Genomic DNA, 15,362 nt, shown 5'->3' on the forward strand with positions numbered 1-15,362 from the left:
TATACTGCACAATGCCATACCTTGTATTTCTAAACGGCAAAACATCAAAGAGCATGATGCCAACTAACTGTTTTAGGGAGCATTAAACAGGGTTCTCCCAGCAATACAAACTGTTCCGATATGAAAGGAATCTAGTTGTACAAAATGTATACAGGATATATTTACCTGTGCACTGAACTAAATACACATCTTGTCCAGCAGCATCCGAAACTCTAGTCTGCAGCACTGGATCCTGATGCTTTTATTGCCCACCACAGAGCCATCTAGAACATCCAAGATTGTTTGAAGACATTGCCAATGGAAGAAGCAAACCATTTTCTTTCAGGTACCCAAAAACCTCAATATTCAATAAAGTAGCTGCCCTAGTGAGAAGTGGAAGCAATACAAGTCAGTCTGTAAACAATATAAAACTACCAACTTTAAATAACTGGCACAACACGTCTACACAACGCCATACAGCAAGGTTCCGTACAGAACTGAATATACTTAAAACATGGAACGATAGAGACAGTTTGAGAACCTTTGTGTTAGGATATTAATTACCTCAATATTCAATAGAGTAGCTCCCTAGTGAGAAGTGTAAACAGCAGTAGTAAATAAAGCCTCTAAACAATATAAAACTGCAAATTTTAAATGCACAACACCCTACAGAAAGTCAACATACCACATGAAGACATACTGCAAGGCACCATACAGCACAATGCCAAGCGGCACTATACGGCACAGCATGATCCTATACTAACGGCGATAGCAAGCTTACCCTACCGGCACAAGTGGCAATTAAGTCTAACGGTTGTAGGGATGCTGAATACTGGGTTTAACCCAGATATTCAAACTATTAGGATATTAAGAAGCAGCAAGCTGGATAGGGACTTAAAATGGTACAAAAGCACCATAACAGCACCATGCCATACGGTACAGCACCGCATAGTTTTAGAAAGGCAAACTACAAGGATTTAAAATGAAAGCATGCTGGAGATGGGACCATATAGCGCAATCCTCTGCCGCACGGCAAGCGGCAATTAAGTCTAACGGTTGTAGGGATGCTGAATATTGGTTTAACCCAGATATTCAAACTATTAGGATATGAAGAAAAAGCAAGATGGATATGGGCTGACAACTTCAGCAAGGCACAATACAGCCATCAAAACATGTTATACCCAGCAATACAAACTATTACAATATGAAAGGAATATTATCTAAAACGAATACAAAAGATATTTACCTGTGCACCGAAGTCAATAAACATTGAGTCCGGCAGCTTCGGAGACACAATAGTCCGCAGCACTGGATCCTGATGTTTGCTTTTAATGTCACCCACACAGCTGTCCTCCGTGTTTCAAGACATTGGCTTCCTCTTGCAAATTTGCTAATGGATGAAGCAAACCATTTTCTCTTTCAGGTACCCAAAAACCTCAACATTCAATAGAGTACCTGCCCTAGTGAGAAGTGGAAACAATACTAGTAAGTAAAGTCTGTAAACAATATAAAACAGACAATTTTAAATGAAACGCACAACACCCTACAGGAAGTCAACATGTCACATGATGCCATAATGCAAGGCACCTTACAGAACTGGATATACTTAAAACTTGGACCATTAAGGTGCCTTGAAAACCAAGTTTGAGAATCTCTGTATTAGGATATTAAGTAAAAGCTAGCTGGAAATCGGAGTGAAATCTTTAGGTAGACACCATACAGAACATTGCCAATGCCACACCGCACAACATCACATAGTTTTAGAGAACCAGTACATTCTGACATGAAAACTATTAGGCCAGGCCTGGCCAACATGTGGATCTCCAGCTGTTGTAAAACTACAAGTCCCATCATGCTTTGCTACAGTTTTGCTATTAGGGAAGGCTAAAACTGTGGCAGGGCATGCTGGGATGTGTAGTTTCACAACATCTGGAGAGCCACAGGTTGGCCAGGCCTGTATTAGGCTATTAAGAGCAAACTGGATATTGGACTCCAAATGTTAGGAAAGTACCATACAGCACAATGTCACACCATATGGCACAAGAGCACATAGTTTTACAGACGCATTACATTCTGAAACAGAAATTGTTAGGATAAGCAAGCAGGTTATAGGACTGAAAATGCCAGGCAGGTATCAGACAGCACAATGCTGCAATATACAGCACAATGCTATACTTACGGTTTTAGGGACGATGGATTTATTTAAACTTTAAGGATATTAAGAAAAAGCAAGCTAATATAGGACTGAAAACACCAGGAAGGAACCATACAGCACAATGACGTGCCAAAACGGCACAGCATGATGTTATGGATGTAGGGACAATGATAATAGTTTCTACTGCTAGGTGTAACCTATTAGGATATTAAAGTAAAAGCAAACTGGATATGGGGCTGACTACGTCAGTAAAGCACAATACTGCATAATGCAAAAGCCGCACAGTGCCATACGGCAAAGCACCACACACCATGATGCCATACTAACGGTATTAAGGACGGTGATAATAAATTACACCCAGAAATACAAACTATTACGATATTAGGGAACAGCAAGCAGGATATAGGACTGTAAATGCCAGGTAGGCACAAGACAGCACAATGCTGCAATGTACAGCACATAGGTATCTTTACGGTTTTAGGGACGATGGATTTATTCAAACTTTTAGGACAATTATTAAGAAATAGCAGGCTCATATAGGACTGAAAACACCAGGAAGGTGCTTGAAAAGCAAGTTTAAGAATCTGTGTATTAGGATATTAAGTAAAAGCTAGCTGGAAATCGGAGTGAAATCTTTAGGTCGATACCATACAGAACATTGCCAATGCCACACCGCACAACATCACATAGTTTTAGAGAACCAGTACATTCTGACATGAAAACTATTAGGCCAGGCCTGGCCAACCTGTGGCTCTCCAGCTGTTGTAAAACTACAAGTCCCATCATGCTTTGCTACAGTTTTGCTATTCGGGAAGGCTAAAAAACTGTGGCAGGGCATGCTGGGATGTGTAGTTTCACAACATCTGGAGAGCCACAGGTTGGCCAGGCCTGTATTAGGCTATTAAGAGCAAACTGGATATTGGACTCCAAATGTTAGGAAAGTACCATACAGCACAATGTCACACCATATGGCACAAGAGCACATAGTTTTAGAGACGCAATACATTCTGAAACAGAAATTGTTAGGATTTAGGAAGAGCAAGCAGGTTATAGGACTGAAAATGCCAGGCAGGCATCAGACAGCACAGTGCCACAATATACAGCACAATGCTATACTTGCGGTTTTAGGGACAATGAAAATATGTAGACAAACTCGTAGGATAATAAGTAAAAGGAAGCTGGTATAGGACTGAAAATGCCAGGTAGGCACAAGACAGCACAATGCTGTACTTACGGTTTTAGGGACGATGGATTTATTTAAACTTTAAGGATATTAAGAAAAAGCAAGCTAATATAGGACTGAAAACACCAGGAAGGAACCATACAGCACAATGACGTGCCAAAACGGCACAGCATGATGTTATGGATGTAGGGACAATGATAATAGTTTCTACTGCTAGGTGTAACCTATTAGGATATTAAAGTAAAAGCAAACTGGATATGGGGCTGACTACGTCAGTAAAGCACAATACTGCATAATGCAAAAGCCGCACAGTGCCATACGGCAAAGCACCACACAGCATGATGCCATACTAACGGTATTCAGGACGGTGATAATAAATTACACCCAGAAATACAAACTATCATGATATTAAGGAAGAGCAAGCTGGATATAGGACTGAAAATGCAAGGTAGGCACCAGACAGCACCATGACGCAATGTACAGCACAATGCTATGCTTACAGTTTTAGGGACGATGGATTTATTTAGACAAACTTTTAGGATAAGAAACAGCAGGCTGATATAGGACTGAAAACACCAGGAAGGTGCCTTGAAAAGCAAGTTTGAGAATCTCTGTATTAGGATATTAAGTAAAAGCTAGCTGGAAATCGGAGTGAAATCTTTAGGTAGACACCATACAGAACATTGCCAATGCCACACCGCACAACATCACAGTTTTAGAGAACCAGTACATTCTGACATGAAAACTATTAGGCCAGGCCTGGCCAACCTGTGGATCTCCAGCTGTTGTAAAACTACAAGTCCCATCATGCTTTGCTACAGTTTTGCTATTAGGGAAGGCTAAAACTGTGGCAGGGCATGCTGGGATGTGTAGTTTCACAACATCTGGAGAGCCACAGGTTGGCCAGGCCTGTATTAGGCTATTAAGAGCAAACTGGATATTGGACTCCAAATGTTAGGAAAGTACCATACAGCACAATGTCACACCATATGGCACAAGAGCACATAGTTTTACAGACGCATTACATTCTGAAACAGAAATTGTTAGGATAAGCAAGCAGGTTATAGGACTGAAAATGCCAGGCAGGTATCAGACAGCACAATGCTGCAATATACAGCACAATGCTATACTTACGGTTTTAGGGACGATGGATTTATTTAAACTTTAAGGATATTAAGAAAAAGCAAGCTAATATAGGACTGAAAACACCAGGAAGGAACCATACAGCACAATGACGTGCCAAAACGGCACAGCATGATGTTATGGATGTAGGGACAATGATAATAGTTTCTACTGCTAGGTGTAACCTATTAGGATATTAAAGTAAAAGCAAACTGGATATGGGGCTGACTACGTCAGTAAAGCACAATACTGCATAATGCAAAAGCCGCACAGTGCCATACGGCAAAGCACCACACAGCATGATGCCATACTAACGGTATTAAGGACGGTGATAATAAATTACACCCAGAAATACAAACTATTACGATATTAGGGAAGAGCAAGCAGGATATAGGACTGAAAACACAAGGAAGGCACTATACTGCACAATGCCATACCTTGTATTTCTATACGGCAAAACATCAAAGAGCATGATGCCAACTAACTGTTTTAGGGAGCATTAAACAGGGTTCTCCCAGCAATACAAACTGTTCCGATATGAAAGGAATCTAGTTGTACAAAATGTATACAGGATATATTTACCTGTGCACTGAACTAAATACACATCTTGTCCAGCAGCATCCGAAACTCTAGTCTGCAGCACTGGATCCTGATGCTTTTATTGCCCACCACAGAGCCATCTAGAACATCCAAGATTGTTTGAAGACATTGCCAATGGAAGAAGCAAACCATTTTCTTTCAGGTACCCAAAAACCTCAATATTCAATAAAGTAGCTGCCCTAGTGAGAAGTGGAAGCAATACAAGTCAGTCTGTAAACAATATAAAACTACCAACTTTAAATAACTGGCACAACACGTCTACACAACGCCATACAGCAAGGTTCCGTACAGAACTGAATATACTTAAAACATGGAACGATAGAGACAGTTTGAGAACCTTTGTGTTAGGATATTAATTACCTCAATATTCAATAGAGTAGCTCCCTAGTGAGAAGTGTAAACAGCAGTAGTAAATAAAGCCTCTAAACAATATAAAACTGCAAATTTTAAATGCACAACACCCTACAGAAAGTCAACATACCACATGAAGACATACTGCAAGGCACCATACAGCACAATGCCAAGCGGCACTATACGGCACAGCATGATCCTATACTAACGGCGATAGCAAGCTTACCCTACCGGCACAAGTGGCAATTAAGTCTAACGGTTGTAGGGATGCTGAATACTGGGTTTAACCCAGATATTCAAACTATTAGGATATTAAGAAGCAGCAAGCTGGATAGGGACTTAAAATGGTACAAAAGCACCATAACAGCACCATGCCATACGGTACAGCACCGCATAGTTTTAGAAAGGCAAACTACAAGGATTTAAAATGAAAGCATGCTGGAGATGGGACCATATAGCGCAATCCTCTGCCGCACGGCAAGCGGCAATTAAGTCTAACGGTTGTAGGGATGCTGAATATTGGTTTAACCCAGATATTCAAACTATTAGGATATGAAGAAAAAGCAAGATGGATATGGGCTGACAACTTCAGCAAGGCACAATACAGCCATCAAAACATGTTATACCCAGCAATACAAACTATTACAATATGAAAGGAATATTGTTATCTAAAACGAATACAAAAGATATTTACCTGTGCACCGAAGTCAATAAACATTGAGTCCGGCAGCTTCGGAGACACAATAGTCCGCAGCACTGGATCCTGATGTTTGCTTTTAATGTCACCCACACAGCTGTCCTCCGTGTTTCAAGACATTGGCTTCCTCTTGCAAATTTGCTAATGGATGAAGCAAACCATTTTCTCTTTCAGGTACCCAAAAACCTCAACATTCAATAGAGTACCTGCCCTAGTGAGAAGTGGAAACAATACTAGTAAGTAAAGTCTGTAAACAATATAAAACAGACAATTTTAAATGAAACGCACAACACCCTACAGGAAGTCAACATGTCACATGATGCCATAATGCAAGGCACCTTACAGAACTGGATATACTTAAAACTTGGACCATTAAGGTGCCTTGAAAACCAAGTTTGAGAATCTCTGTATTAGGATATTAAGTAAAAGCTAGCTGGAAATCGGAGTGAAATCTTTAGGTAGACACCATACAGAACATTGCCAATGCCACACCGCACAACATCACAGTTTTAGAGAACCAGTACATTCTGACATGAAAACTATTAGGCCAGGCCTGGCCAACCTGTGGATCTCCAGCTGTTGTAAAACTACAAGTCCCATCATGCTTTGCTACAGTTTTGCTATTAGGGAAGGCTAAAACTGTGGCAGGGCATGCTGGGATGTGTAGTTTCACAACATCTGGAGAGCCACAGGTTGGCCAGGCCTGTATTAGGCTATTAAGAGCAAACTGGATATTGGACTCCAAATGTTAGGAAAGTACCATACAGCACAATGTCACACCATATGGCACAAGAGCACATAGTTTTACAGACGCATTACATTCTGAAACAGAAATTGTTAGGATAAGCAAGCAGGTTATAGGACTGAAAATGCCAGGCAGGTATCAGACAGCACAATGCTGCAATATACAGCACAATGCTATACTTACGGTTTTAGGGACGATGGATTTATTTAAACTTTAAGGATATTAAGAAAAAGCAAGCTAATATAGGACTGAAAACACCAGGAAGGAACCATACAGCACAATGACGTGCCAAAACGGCACAGCATGATGTTATGGATGTAGGGACAACGATAATAGTTTCTACTGCTAGGTGTAACCTATTAGGATATTAAAGTAAAAGCAAACTGGATATGGGGCTGACTACGTCAGTAAAGCACAATACTGCATAATGCAAAAGCCGCACAGTGCCATACGGCAAAGCACCACACACCATGATGCCATACTAACGGTATTAAGGACGGTGATAATAAATTACACCCAGAAATACAAACTATTACGATATTAGGGAACAGCAAGCAGGATATAGGACTGTAAATGCCAGGTAGGCACAAGACAGCACAATGCTGCAATGTACAGCACATAGGTATCTTTACGGTTTTAGGGACGATGGATTTATTCAAACTTTTAGGACAATTATTAAGAAATAGCAGGCTCATATAGGACTGAAAACACCAGGAAGGTGCTTGAAAAGCAAGTTTAAGAATCTGTGTATTAGGATATTAAGTAAAAGCTAGCTGGAAATCGGAGTGAAATCTTTAGGTCGATACCATACAGAACATTGCCAATGCCACACCGCACAACATCACATAGTTTTAGAGAACCAGTACATTCTGACATGAAAACTATTAGGCCAGGCCTGGCCAACCTGTGGATCTCCAGCTGTTGTAAAACTACAAGTCCCATCATGCTTTGCTACAGTTTTGCTATTAGGGAAGGCTAAAACTGTGGCAGGGCATGCTGGGATGTGTAGTTTCACAACATCTGGAGAGCCACAGGTTGGCCAGGCCTGTATTAGGCTATTAAGAGCAAACTGGATATTGGACTCCAAATGTTAGGAAAGTACCATACAGCACAATGTCACACCATATGGCACAAGAGCACATAGTTTTAGAGACGCAATACATTCTGAAACAGAAATTGTTAGGATTTAGGAAGAGCAAGCAGGTTATAGGACTGAAAATGCCAGGCAGGCATCAGACAGCACAATGCCACAATATACAGCACAATGCTATACTTGCGGTTTTAGGGACAATGAAAATATTTAGACAAACTCGTAGGATAATAAGTAAAAGGAAGCTGGTATAGGACTGAAAATGCCAGGTAGGCACAAGACAGCACAATGCTGTACTTACGGTTTTAGGGACGATGGATTTATTTAAACTTTAAGGATATTAAGAAAAAGCAAGCTAATATAGGACTGAAAACACCAGGAAGGAACCATACAGCACAATGACGTGCCAAAACGGCACAGCATGATGTTATGGATGTAGGGACAATGATAATAGTTTCTACTGCTAGGTGTAACCTATTAGGATATTAAAGTAAAAGCAAACTGGATATGGGGCTGACTACGTCAGTAAAGCACAATACTGCATAATGCAAAAGCCGCACAGTGCCATACGGCAAAGCACCACACAGCATGATGCCATACTAACGGTATTCAGGACGGTGATAATAAATTACACCCAGAAATACAAACTATCATGATATTAAGGAAGAGCAAGCAGGATATAGGACTGAAAATGCAAGGTAGGCACCAGACAGCACCATGACGCAATGTACAGCACAATGCTATGCTTACAGTTTTAGGGACGATGGATTTATTTAGACAAACTTTTAGGATAAGAAACAGCAGGCTGATATAGGACTGAAAACACCAGGAAGGTGCCTTGAAAAGCAAGTTTGAGAATCTCTGTATTAGGATATTAAGTAAAAGCTAGCTGGAAATCGGAGTGAAATCTTTAGGTAGACACCATACAGAACATTGCCAATGCCACACCGCACAACATCACATAGTTTTAGAGAACCAGTACATTCTGACATGAAAACTATTAGGCCAGGCCTGGCCAACCTGTGGATCTCCAGCTGTTGTAAAACTACAAGTCCCATCATGCTTTGCTACAGTTTTGCTATTAGGGAAGGCTAAAACTGTGGCAGGGCATGCTGGGATGTGTAGTTTCACAACATCTGGAGAGCCACAGGTTGGCCAGGCCTGTATTAGGCTATTAAGAGCAAACTGGATATTGGACTCCAAATGTTAGGAAAGTACCATACAGCACAATGTCACACCATATGGCACAAGAGCACATAGTTTTACAGACGCATTACATTCTGAAACAGAAATTGTTAGGATAAGCAAGCAGGTTATAGGACTGAAAATGCCAGGCAGGTATCAGACAGCACAATGCTGCAATATACAGCACAATGCTATACTTACGGTTTTAGGGACGATGGATTTATTTAAACTTTAAGGATATTAAGAAAAAGCAAGCTAATATAGGACTGAAAACACCAGGAAGGAACCATACAGCACAATGACGTGCCAAAACGGCACAGCATGATGTTATGGATGTAGGGACAATGATAATAGTTTCTACTGCTAGGTGTAACCTATTAGGATATTAAAGTAAAAGCAAACTGGATATGGGGCTGACTACGTCAGTAAAGCACAATACTGCATAATGCAAAAGCCGCACAGTGCCATACGGCAAAGCACCACACAGCATGATGCCATACTAACGGTATTAAGGACGGTGATAATAAATTACACCCAGAAATACAAACTATTACGATATTAGGGAAGAGCAAGCAGGATATAGGACTGAAAACACAAGGAAGGCACTATACTGCACAATGCCATACCTTGTATTTCTATACGGCAAAACATCAAAGAGCATGATGCCAACTAACTGTTTTAGGGAGCATTAAACAGGGTTCTCCCAGCAATACAAACTGTTCCGATATGAAAGGAATCTAGTTGTACAAAATGTATACAGGATATATTTACCTGTGCACTGAACTAAATACACATCTTGTCCAGCAGCATCCGAAACTCTAGTCTGCAGCACTGGATCCTGATGCTTTTATTGCCCACCACAGAGCCATCTAGAACATCCAAGATTGTTTGAAGACATTGCCAATGGAAGAAGCAAACCATTTTCTTTCAGGTACCCAAAAACCTCAATATTCAATAAAGTAGCTGCCCTAGTGAGAAGTGGAAGCAATACAAGTCAGTCTGTAAACAATATAAAACTACCAACTTTAAATAACTGGCACAACACGTCTACACAACGCCATACAGCAAGGTTCCGTACAGAACTGAATATACTTAAAACATGGAACGATAGAGACAGTTTGAGAACCTTTGTGTTAGGATATTAATTACCTCAATATTCAATAGAGTAGCTCCCTAGTGAGAAGTGTAAACAGCAGTAGTAAATAAAGCCTCTAAACAATATAAAACTGCAAATTTTAAATGCACAACACCCTACAGAAAGTCAACATACCACATGAAGACATACTGCAAGGCACCATACAGCACAATGCCAAGCGGCACTATACGGCACAGCATGATCCTATACTAACGGCGATAGCAAGCTTACCCTACCGGCACAAGTGGCAATTAAGTCTAACGGTTGTAGGGATGCTGAATACTGGGTTTAACCCAGATATTCAAACTATTAGGATATTAAGAAGCAGCAAGCTGGATAGGGACTTAAAATGGTACAAAAGCACCATAACAGCACCATGCCATACGGTACAGCACCGCATAGTTTTAGAAAGGCAAACTACAAGGATTTAAAATGAAAGCATGCTGGAGATGGGACCATATAGCGCAATCCTCTGCCGCACGGCAAGCGGCAATTAAGTCTAACGGTTGTAGGGATGCTGAATATTGGTTTAACCCAGATATTCAAACTATTAGGATATGAAGAAAAAGCAAGATGGATATGGGCTGACAACTTCAGCAAGGCACAATACAGCCATCAAAACATGTTATACCCAGCAATACAAACTATTACAATATGAAAGGAATATTGTTATCTAAAACGAATACAAAAGATATTTACCTGTGCACCGAAGTCAATAAACATTGAGTCCGGCAGCTTCGGAGACACAATAGTCCGCAGCACTGGATCCTGATGTTTGCTTTTAATGTCACCCACACAGCTGTCCTCCGTGTTTCAAGACATTGGCTTCCTCTTGCAAATTTGCTAATGGATGAAGCAAACCATTTTCTCTTTCAGGTACCCAAAAACCTCAACATTCAATAGAGTACCTGCCCTAGTGAGAAGTGGAAACAATACTAGTAAGTAAAGTCTGTAAACAATATAAAACAGACAATTTTAAATGAAACGCACAACACCCTACAGGAAGTCAACATGTCACATGATGCCATAATGCAAGGCACCTTACAGAACTGGATATACTTAAAACTTGGACCATTAAGGTGCCTTGAAAAGCAAGTTTGAGAATCTCTGTATTAGGATATTAAGTAAAAGCTAGCTGGAAATCGGAGTGAAATCTTTAGGTAGACACCATACAGAACATTGCCAATGCCACACCGCACAACATCACATAGTTTTAGAGAACCAGTACATTCTGACATGAAAACTATTAGGCCAGGCCTGGCCAACCTGTGGATCTCCAGCTGTTGTAAAACTACAAGTCCCATCATGCTTTGCTACAGTTTTGCTATTAGGGAAGGCTAAAACTGTGGCAGGGCATGCTGGGATGTGTAGTTTCACAACATCTGGAGAGCCACAGGTTGGCCAGGCCTGTATTAGGCTATTAAGAGCAAACTGGATATTGGACTCCAAATGTTAGGAAAGTACCATACAGCACAATGTCACACCATATGGCACAAGAGCACATAGTTTTACAGACGCATTACATTCTGAAACAGAAATTGTTAGGATAAGCAAGCAGGTTATAGGACTGAAAATGCCAGGCAGGTATCAGACAGCACAATGCTGCAATATACAGCACAATGCTATACTTACGGTTTTAGGGACGATGGATTTATTTAAACTTTAAGGATATTAAGAAAAAGCAAGCTAATATAGGACTGAAAACACCAGGAAGGAACCATACAGCACAATGACGTGCCAAAACGGCACAGCATGATGTTATGGATGTAGGGACAATGATAATAGTTTCTACTGCTAGGTGTAACCTATTAGGATATTAAAGTAAAAGCAAACTGGATATGGGGCTGACTACGTCAGTAAAGCACAATACTGCATAATGCAAAAGCCGCACAGTGCCATACGGCAAAGCACCACACAGCATGATGCTATACTAACGGTATTAAGGACGGTGATAATAAATTACACCCAGAAATACAAACTATTACGATATTAGGGAACAGCAAGCAGGATATAGGACTGTAAATGCCAGGTAGGCACAAGACAGCACAATGCTGCAATGTACAGCACATAGGTATCTTTACGGTTTTAGGGACGATGGATTTATTCAAACTTTTAGGACAATTATTAAGAAATAGCAGGCTCATGTAGGACTGAAAACACCAGGAAGGTGCTTGAAAAGCAAGTTTAAGAATCTGTGTATTAGGATATTAAGTAAAAGCAAGGTGGAAATCGGAGTGAAAACTTTAGGTCGATACCATACAGAACATTGCCATGCCACACCGCACAACACCACATAGTTTTAGAGAACCAGTACATTCTGACATGAAAACTATTAGGCCAGGCCTGGCCAACCTGTAGCTCTCCAGCTGTTGTAAAACTACAAGTCCCATCATGCTTTGCTACAGTTTTGCTATTCGGGAAGGCTAAAAAACTGTGGCAGGGCATGCTGGGATGTGTAGTTTCACAACATCTGGAGAGCCACAGGTTGGCCAGGCCTGTATTAGGCTATTAAGAGCAAACTGGATATTGGACTCCAAATGTTAGGAAAGTACCGTACAGCACAATGTCACACCATATGGCACAAGAGCACATAGTTTTAGAGACGCAATACATTCTGAAACAGAAATTGTTAGGATTTAGGAAGAGCAAGCAGGTTATAGGACTGAAAATGCCAGGCAGGCATCAGACAGCACAATGCCACAATATACAGCACAATGCTATACTTGCGGTTTTAGGGACAATGAAAATATTTAGACAAACTCGTAGGATAATAAGTAAAAGGAAGCTGGTATAGGACTGAAAATGCCAGGTAGGCACAAGACAGCACAATGCTGTACTTACTGTTTTAGGGACGATGGATTTATTTAAACTTTAAGGATATTAAGAAAAAGCAAACTAATATAGGACAGAAAACCCCAGGAAGGAACCATACAGCACAATGACGCGCCATACGGCACAGCATGATGTAATGGATGTAGGGACAATGATAATAGTTTCTACTGCTAGGTGTAACCCATTAGGATATTAAAGTAAAAGCAAGCTGGATATGGGGCTGACCACGTCAGTAAAGCACAATACTGCATAATGCAAAAGCCGCACAGTGCCATACGGCAAAGCACCACACAGCATGATGCCATACTAACGGTATTAAGGACAGTGATAATAAATTACACCCAGAAATACAAACTATCATGATATTAAGGAAGAGCAAGCAGGATATAGGACTGAAAATGCAAGGTAGGCACCACACAGCACCATGACGCAATGTACAGCACAATGCTATGCTTACAGTTTTTGGGACGATGGATTTATTTAGACAAACTTTTAGGATAAGAAACAGCAGGCTGATATAGGACTGAAAACACCAGGAAGGTGCCTTGAAAAGCAAGTTTGAGAATCTCTGTATTAGGATATTAAGTAAAAGCTAGCTGGAAATCGGAGTGAAATCTTTAGGTAGACACCATACAGAACATTGCCAATGCCACACCGCACAACATCACATAGTTTTAGAGAACCAGTACATTCTGACATGAAAACTATTAGGCCAGGCCAACCTGTGGATCTCCAGCTGTTGTAAAACTACAAGTCCCATCATGCTTTGCTACAGTTTTGCTATTAGGGAAGGCTAAAACTGTGGCAGGGCATGCTGGGATGTGTAGTTTCACAACATCTGGAGAGCCATAGGTTGGCCAGGCCTGTATTAGGCTATTAAGAGCAAACTGGATATTGGACTCCAAATGTTAGGAAAGTACCATACAGCACAATGTCACACCATATGGCACAAGAGCACATAGTTTTACAGACGCATTACATTCTGAAACAGAAATTGTTAGGATAAGCAAGCAGGTTATAGGACTGAAAATGCCAGGCAGGTATCAGACAGCACAATGCTGCAATATACAGCACAATGCTATACTTACGGTTTTAGGGACGATAGATTTATTTAAACTTTAAGGATATTAAGAAAAAGCAAGCTAATATAGGACTGAAAACACCAGGAAGGAACCATACAGCACAATGACGTGCCAAAACGGCACAGCATGATGTTATGGATGTAGGGACAATGATAATAGTTTCTACTGCTAGGTGTAACCTATTAGGATATTAAAGTAAAAGCAAACTGGATATGGGGCTGACTACGTCAGTAAAGCACAATACTGCATAATGCAAAAGCCGCACAGCGCCATACGGCAAAGCACCACACACCATGATGCCATACTAACGGTATTAAGGACGGTGATAATAAATTACACCCAGAAATACAAACTATTACGATATTAGGGAACAGCAAGCAGGATATAGGACTGTAAATGCCAGGTAGGCACAAGACAGCACAATGCTGCAATGTACAGCACATAGGTATCTTTACGGTTTTAGGGACGATGGATTTATTCAAACTTTTAGGACAATTATTAAGAAATAGCAGGCTCATATAGGACTGAAAACACCAGGAAGGTGCTTGAAAAGTTTAAGAATCTGTGTATTAGGATATTAAGTAAAAGCAAGGTGGAAATCGGAGTGAAAACTTTAGGTCGATACCATACAGAACATTGCCATGCCACACCGCACAACACCACATAGTTTTAGAGAACCAGTACATTCTGACATGAAAACTATTAGGCCAGGCCTGGCCAACCTGTGGCTCTCCAGCTGTTGTAAAACTACAAGTCCCATCATGCTTTGCTACAGTTTTGCTATTCGGGAAGGCTAAAAAACTGTGGCAGGGCATGCTGGGATGTGTAGTTTCACAACATCTGGAGAGCCACAGGTTGGCCAGGCCTGTATTAGGCTATTAAGAGCAAACTGGATATTGGACTCCAAATGTTAGGAAAGTACCATACAGCACAATGTCACACCATATGGCACAAGAGCACATAGTTTTAGAGACGCAATACATTCTGAAACAGAAATTGTTAGGATTTAGGAAGAGCAAGCAGGTTATAGGACTGAAAATGCCAGGCAGGCATCAGACAGCACAATGCCACAATATACAGCACAATGCTATACTTGCGGTTTTAGGGACAATGAAAATATTTAGACAAACTCGTAGGATAATAAGTAAAAGGAAGCTGGTATAGGACTGAAAATGCCAGGTAGGCACAAGACAGCACAATGCTGTA

The 15,362-nt window shown here is 40.8% G+C and overlaps 1 long non-coding RNA gene across 9 annotated transcripts in view; it reads right to left on the minus strand.

The window, feature by feature from the left end:
* LOC134933170 (uncharacterized) overlaps positions 1-15,362 on the minus strand; it is a 31,292-nt gene that overhangs the window by 14,080 nt on the left and 1,850 nt on the right. For 3 of the 9 annotated variants that reach the window (XR_010179629.1, XR_010179628.1, XR_010179624.1), the window contains exons 2-7: positions 10,942-11,155; positions 9,879-10,075; positions 6,085-6,298; positions 5,022-5,218; positions 1,226-1,439; positions 166-362 (exon numbers count right to left, since the gene is read on the minus strand). This is a non-coding gene — a long non-coding RNA (uncharacterized LOC134933170). The remainder of the gene's footprint in view (positions 1-165; positions 363-1,225; positions 1,440-5,021; positions 5,219-6,084; positions 6,299-9,878; positions 10,076-10,941; positions 11,156-15,362) is intronic. The other 6 variants (XR_010179632.1, XR_010179631.1, XR_010179630.1 and 3 more) reach the window with 6 other exon arrangements.

This window comes from Pseudophryne corroboree, chromosome 6 (assembly GCF_028390025.1).
Source record: "Pseudophryne corroboree isolate aPseCor3 chromosome 6, aPseCor3.hap2, whole genome shotgun sequence".
Lineage (NCBI taxonomy): Eukaryota > Metazoa > Chordata > Amphibia > Anura > Myobatrachidae > Pseudophryne > Pseudophryne corroboree.